This window comes from Bos grunniens, chromosome 10 (genome assembly GCF_055505025.1).
Source record: "Bos grunniens cultivar Pamir isolate PY7600 chromosome 10, Bosgru_T2T1.0, whole genome shotgun sequence".
NCBI classification, from domain to species: domain Eukaryota; kingdom Metazoa; phylum Chordata; class Mammalia; order Artiodactyla; family Bovidae; genus Bos; species Bos grunniens.
This window is the reverse complement of record NC_141174.1, coordinates 16,911,457-16,919,032: the sequence shown is the minus strand read 5'-3', so window position 1 is coordinate 16,919,032 and position 7,576 is coordinate 16,911,457. Positions and strand designations below refer to the sequence as shown.

At 43.0% G+C, this 7,576-nt stretch overlaps 1 long non-coding RNA gene across 1 annotated transcript; it reads left to right on the top strand.

The window, feature by feature from the left end:
• The first annotated feature begins 219 nt into the window (after positions 1 to 219).
• LOC147363993 (uncharacterized) lies at positions 220 to 7,576 on the top strand. Its single transcript, XR_015133979.1, has 4 exons — positions 220 to 1,749; positions 2,205 to 2,333; positions 6,794 to 6,891; positions 7,341 to 7,576. It is a non-coding gene; the product is annotated as an uncharacterized LOC147363993 (long non-coding RNA).

The following is a 7,576-nucleotide window of genomic DNA, read 5'->3' as shown; positions in this document are numbered from 1 at the left end:
ACTTGGTTTGTTCAGTGTTCTGTTTTACAGCACAGATTCTAAGTTGAACTCGGTTTATTGTCAGTAGCTCTCTAACAAAGGGCAAAATGGAATGTGCTTATTTTCAAATTCCTGTTAAAAAAAGGCCCTGGAAGACCTCACAGACTGCTTGAGGGCAATTTGTGTCAGTATTTTTCAGAGCTCTCATGTAAGACTCTTCAAGCTATTGAGAGAGAGCTTACCAACCATTGATTTTTAGTATGCAGCCATCTATAAGAAGGATCCATATGGGTTGTTATGGTATGAGAATGAAATAAAATCCTCCATGTCCTGTTTGAAGTTTAGTGACAGGTTAGGGAGGAAACTAAATGGGGAATGGCTGGGACATTTCCAAATTTGGTAGCAGTGATCCAAAAGTTGGTGTTTACAGTCTGTGGGAGGGACAGATGGTTTGTTGGTAGGTGTTATGGTCTGGTGGAGAGAGACAGTTTTTGGTAACTCAGACACTAGGGCTTGAAGTGCACCTTACAAAGACAGAGGGTTGCTGGGCTCCATGGTTATACTTCTCAGTACTTTACACTGGGAAGCATTTCCTCTACCCAGAATGCTCTGCTCCTTGTCCTTCTCATGGCAAATGCCACCTCCTTCCACCCAATCCAAAGTAGCAACACAGTCACTCACAACATATCCTTCCACTTTAACTACTTGCCTAGCACTTACTTTTATATATTTTGTTTATTTGTTTTCTTGTTTATTACTAGACCATGAGCTTCATGTGAGTTTGTTTGTTTACTATGGATTCCATTGGCTGGCACAAAGTAGGTGTCTAATAAAGGTACTGAATGAAGAATGAGGAATAGGATAATTGTACAATTTGAGTGATGAAAGGATTAACTATGTAGAGGCCATACCCTAGTACCTGTGGGTAGTTGTTTTTTCTTACACAAGGTAATAATAATTTGAGGTCTGTGAAACCCCTTTCTTCCCTGGAGGGAATTCTGAAACCAATGGAAAAATAAAAAGCCAGGAGAGAGATATCTGATAAGAATACAATTTAAGTTAATCTCAAACCAGACGTGAGAAATTAACACCTCAGGGCTGTTCCTATCTAAAAATACAATCTAAAATCACTTAATTTGAAACTCTTCTGTTTTCTCCATTATTTATTAATTTTTTTTATGTGAGTCTCTGGTTCTTTTAGCATGTAGGCCAGAATGAATGAGAAGTGTGGATATTCACTGTTCCTGGCTGGGAGCTATCCTTAGGTGAACCTGGGAATTTGGCGGCCGATGCGTGGAGCGCTATTTGCATAACGACAGGTTTCCTCCGTTTCCCCAGCCTCTTCACAACCCCTTGCTTCTCTCTTTTCCAAGCTCCAAAGCTTAAGCAGACATCAGCTGGATGACGCTCTGGGTTCAAATAAACTTGATTTGGATGACAAAGTACTAATAGCAGATGAAGTCCCAGCTCTTCACCTAGTATGAAGTTTCCTGTTTCTGGCAAATAGAGACTAGGGGAAAGCAAAGATTCCTCACCCACAGACACCCTTCTGGGCAAGTGATACAAGATTCATTCCAAACCAGATGATTAATCTGGAGAAAGGAGGAGAATGGCTCTGTCAAATGATTCAAGTGAAGAATCCTGAGGGCTGATCCCATTCTTCACTTACAGCAATCTGGATGGAGCAGGAGCACGTGGTGCTCCATTTATAACCACAGAGATCAGCTCTGGCCCACAGAGGGCTGCATTCAGGCCTGAGGTGATCCTGCGGTATGTGATATTCTAGTCCTGTCCAGTGCATGCCGAACAATCAACAAATACTGACCTGGTCCCAGCCACATTCTCAACCATGGCTGGATTGCCCAAGAAGCCAAGGAAGTATATGCTGGGGTGGGGGTGGAGAAAGACTCAAGGAAGTAATTAGGAAAACTGTACCCATCTTTCTATTTATTGAGTGCTTGCTATTGTGTCAAGCACTGTTCCAGGCTCTGGAGAACCAGCAATTTTTCCATCCCTCATGGAACTTACATCCTGGCGTTATTTTTGGCATATTTATAAGTTTTATTTTTTAAGTAAAAATTTATTTTGCAAATTGATATTGTTTTTATTTTTAATTACTTGGAAGGGTATCATAGTCATTTTAGTATTAGTGCCATAAAAGTTTTGAAAGTGAAAGTGTAGGTCACTCAGTCGTGTCTGACTCTTTGCAACCCCATGGATTATAGCCCACCAGGCTCCTCTGTCCATGGGATTCTCCAGGCAAGAACACTGGAGTGGATTGCTGTGCCCTTCTCCAGGGGATCTTCCTGACCCAGGGATCGAACCTGTGTCTCTTATGTCTTCTGCATTGGCAAGTATGTTCTTTACCACCAGTGTCACAGTTGGTATGAAGGTTTTATTATGGCCCTATTCACAGTGCTTTTGAACTAAAAAATTGGTTAGGTTTTTACCTCTATATCCAAATAGTTTCTAAAAAGTTGCTTGTGGTATTAGGCTGAGTTTGTAGAAAAGAAAGGATTGGGGGATACCCCATCCAAGATGAAATTTCTTCTTATGCTGATCACGTTTGTGGGTGGGATGGTTGTGGGTTTAAAACTAGAGCACCCATACCCTCTTGAATGACAGCTAGAGGAATGATTAATAAGCAGATATGACAAATCCATACAGTTCTAAGGATGGGTATACCACTTGGGTTTATAAGCATCTAAATTATTATGCCTGATGAAGAAGGTACTGATCAGGATTTTGGTTTCCCTCACCTGAGAAAGATACTGTAGGAAGTCAGCCATCAAGCCCCTTTATCCAAAACAAGAACCCATGCTGCCTTCCCAGCCACATGAACAACAAATGATGAGCTTTCTGTTTAATGTTCATTCATTCCGCAAACATTTATCCAGTGCCTACTAGTGTCAGCAAGCTGGGGCCCTGAGGATAGATACCTATTGAATAAGATAGATAAGGTCCCTGCTTTGGTGGATCTTGTGGCTTAGGAGAGGAAGAGAGATAACCAAAAAGAGCATACATAAACCAAGTAACCTGGTGATCAGTCTTCGAAAGAAAATAAAAAGCCAAGTAATGTGACAGAAAGTGACTGAGGGGCAATGAGGAGGGATGCAGTGTTGGATGGGGGACAGGCTTCCTGGAGAATGTGAAAACTGAGCTAATAGTGATCATAAGGATAAGTCAACATGTCCAGATCTGGGGAAAAGAGGGAACAGTGATTAGAAAGACCCAGCTCCTGAACCAGCTTGGCATATTTGAGGAACAGAAAGAAGGCCAATGTGCCTGGAGAGGAGTGAAGGAGGGAAAGTTGCTTAAGATGGAAGGTGAGGCCAGGGCTGGGTTACACAGTTGTGGTAGACCTCTGTAAGGGATACAGATTTTTTTTTTTTTTTTTCTGAGTGTGATTCTGCATATTGGCCACTAAACAAGTTTGGAGGGATTTAGTATTTAGTGTTAGGATTAATTCAGAGCCCCACTAAGTGGGAAAGGAGACTTTTAGTGCATGATCTGTCTTTTTCTTCGTGGATTACCCCACAATCTCAGGTGGGTCAGAGTCTAAAGGTAGAATTCTTCAGTAGAGTCAATTTTGGGATTTTCACAAGGGATCTGTAACTCATTAACACTCCAGGTAAAAAACAGCAGTGGAGAAAATCAAAACTTAGCTGGGAGTTGGAACTGGAAGTTTTTTCATAGAATGCAAATCAGATACTAAACTAAGACACAAAATGTCCACATCAGAGGATGAACCTATGATCTATAGATCAGAAGGCAGCCTAACTCTGAATTCCTACCTACTGGTCAGGATTCTTCTGGTTTTGGAAAGAGGATTTTTTTTTGCCTTATAATTATTAATGTCTCTTTTAAAGATCTTTCTTGCCATTCTTCTTGAGAAAGATGGTGGATTAAATGGTGTAAGCAATGCTGGAGATGTCTTAACACTTTGAGGCTTGTCATGTGCCAGCCCATTTGAGCCATCCTTAGCCCTGCCCATGCAGATCATGAAGTTTCCCCATTGGATGGGAGCCCTGCAGTTGAGGTTTCTTAAGGTGTGGTGTTGTCCTATAGATTTAGTGACGTCAATGAGATTCCTTTGGAATTTTAGCAGCTAAATCCACCTGAGCTGAAGAAGGTCAGCTCAGGACACCTGGGGATCTGACAGCCGGGACAGACTTGCTTGTCAGAGGATGGGGAATGCAGCAAGGTTTGGCATTACTGACTAAATGGGGATCCAGTGCTGCTGGTTGTGGTGAAAGATCCCATGAGCCTGGGCTGAAATGTGTCTTTCTTAGGCACCGTAGCTGTTCCCCAGTTTCCTCAGCTCCAGATGGAGCATGTGCCAGGGACCACACAGAGCTTTGTTTAAATGCTTGCATTAGCAGAAGGATGGGGATCCCATTGAATCATCATCTCCTGTCAAAAAGCCAAGAGTTGTTCAGAATGGAAACAGTTTTTCCCAAAGAGGCAAAATTCCTAGTACTAATGAGTGGTGGTGGTGATGGTGGCTTGTGTGTGTGTGATGATGGTGGTGATAGTTCTGTGCCTCCCACTGTTTCAAAATAGAGACACTTTTTGTTCACTGTCTGAGCCATAGGGTGAGTAACCTTGACCCTTAAGGTCCTTCGCTGGGCTCACGTGAGTTTGTGAGTCCTGTGGGAATAGTGAAATGTTTCTCCCGCTGGGGTTCAGACATTTAGAATGGATAAATTAGAGAGTGGTGGTCACACAGTCATTGTCCTTGCAGACAATGTGGCATTAATGTATAGGCACTGGCTGTCTCTCATGGGGCTCAATAACAAGGGTAAGTTCCATCTTTCATCACTAACCACTGGGGTGTTCTTTATTGACAGAGGCTGCACCAGCTGAAAATAGCCCAAACATCTTGTTATTTTCTCCTTCCCAGTTTTTCCCTATTCATATCCAAGGATAAAAGACTCAGCTTGTTCAGCCTTTTCAAAGAGTTAAAGAACATTCTCTATTTGATTTCTTAGTACCCATAAAGAACAAGAATATACAGTTGCCCTGCTTGGCTGAGAGCATTCATTCATTCATCAGTTCAATGCTGCTGCTGCTGCTGCTAAGTCACTTCAGTCGTGTCCGACTCTGTGCAACCCCATAGACGGAAGCCCACCAGGCTCCCCTGTCCCTGGGATTCTCCAGGCAAGAACACTGGAGTGGGTTGCCATTTCCTTCTCCAATGCATGAAAGTGAAAAGTGAAAGGGAAGTCACTCAGTCGTGTCCGACTCTTAGCGACCCCATGGACTATAGCCCACCAGGCTCCTCCATCCATGGGACTTTCCAGGCAAGAGTACTGGAGTGGGGTGCCATTGAATAGATTTTATTAAACACCTACTATGGGCTAGGCGTTGGGGTAGGTGTTAAGTGGATATTTGTATATGAAAAAGACAAAGGCCAAAAGTAGGCAGATGCTAAACAAGTCTTAGAAGCGACTTCCCCCAAGTCCCTGAAGGAGATGAATTTGCTATACGCATCTTCCTGACTTCTAGTCCCGTGCTCTGCCCACAACCCTTCACCGATAGACCACACTTCCCCAAATAAATAACTACTTCTGCATGCTGAGGATGGGTTGTGTGCGGCAGCATTTACGTAGGCGGCACAGACAGTAGCCTTTCACTTAGTGTTGCAATAACACCAGGCTAAACAATGTGCACTGACCTCCAGAGTGGTGAACAAAAGCTTGCTATGGGTCAGGCCTCTTAAATGCCAGAGAAGTGCAAAATAGGAAGAGTCTCCATCTGATAAGAAGCAACTGCTGACAAAGAATGAATTTGTTTTTAATCTAGGTTAAAATCAAATATGAGAATCTACCCTCCTGTTCACTTTTGGATCCTCAGGTAGCAGGAACTCAATGCATAGATAATCACAAACTATGTAAGTTTTGGTTTTCCATGCTCAGACTTGTCCAGAACATGGAAGCCTTGCCCTGTTGGAAGGCAGCACTGAACTCACAGAGGCACACACACACACACATCTGTCTCAAAGTTATCCTGACCTTGGCCAGTGGCAAACATAATTTCACAGATTGGGTCTGATTTCCCTTTATTTTAAGGCTACATCATGTGAGCTCCATATTAAAAATGTGATTTTGGCTGTCCTGAAATGGGTACCATGAGTAGATTGAGATGTGAGAGTATGTTAGAATGATTGCAGGTTCAGATATTAGTGGGGCAGGAGAGGAGGTCTGAGATTATATTATCTGATACTACTGCTTTAGGTCGAGCACCTGCTTTTACTTCCCAGGTGATGCTCTGGCCCCTTTATCATGTTATATCCCAGAGGACAATGGATCCAGATCCCGTCTCTGTACTGCAATCACTTCTTCTGATACCTGTCCCCACATTCTCTTCTGTGTTTCATAGCACTCTCTTATTTTTTAAATATTCATTTATTTGGCTATACTGGGTCTTAGTGAGATATGGGATCTATTTCCTTGACTAAGGATCAAACCTGGGCCCCCTGCATTGGGAGCTTGGAGTCTTAGCCACTGGACCACCCTGTTATTACCTCTGTCAAACCACTTACTGCTGTCCTGCAATTCTCTAATGACTTGTTGGTCCGTAAGGCTGGAATCTCTCTGACAGTAGGGGCAGGTCCATTGTCTTCATTAGAGTAAGTACCAGCCCCTAGCAAGTGCCAGGCCATAGAAGGCTCTCAATAAGTAATCACATGCATGCTCAGTCATTCAGTTGTGTCCGCCTCTTTGTGACCCCATGGACTGTGGCCTGCCAGGCTGCTCTGTCCATGGCATTTTCCAGGCAATAATACTGAAGTGGCTGCCATTTCCTCCTCCAGACGATATTCCCCAACCGGGGATTGAACCTGCGTCTCTTGTGCCTCCTGCATTAGCAGGTGGATTCCTTACCACTGAGCCACCTGGGAAGCCCCAATAAGTAAGTTCTTTGTTAAATAAATAAAAGAATGAGTGAATGCATGGTCTGTCTTTCTTAGAGGATGGATTTATTAAGTCTCCAGCTCTGTAGCCATAATGGTGCCAGGAAAGAAAGAGTTAAGCCTCCTCCTGTGGAGGAGACAGGCTTATCCAAAGACCTTATCCAAAGACCTTTTTCCTTTTTTGTTGGCAAGGGCAGAATAAATGATATATGCATAAATCCTGGATATAAAATCTTGACACATCCTTTAGGTGTTGGCCTGAGCTGCTTCAAAACTCTAAGGGGAAGTAAAGGAAGTCATTCTAGGTTTTCTCTTAAGTGGCCTGAGAGCCAGTTATGAAGGGAAGGGAAGGCCAGACCCAGGAATTCAAAGCTTGACCTATTTTGCCCAAAGCTAATAATAAGAGAGATGGATTTGCCATCTTAACTTTTTTTTTTTTTTAATCAAGGACAATGAAGCAGCCCGGCAAACCATAGAACGAGGGGAATGGAATGCAGCAGAATTGCTTGAGGATTCAGAGCAGCTCCAAGTCTATGTTTATGTATTATGTGTTTTTCCTTTTCTCTCCCCCCGCCTTTTTTTAGGTGAGAGAAAAAAAAAAAAGCGCCCAAATTCCCACCAACATAAACCAGTGACATACAATGATGAAACTCTGTTTTCACCTCTACTTGTGACAGGGAATGC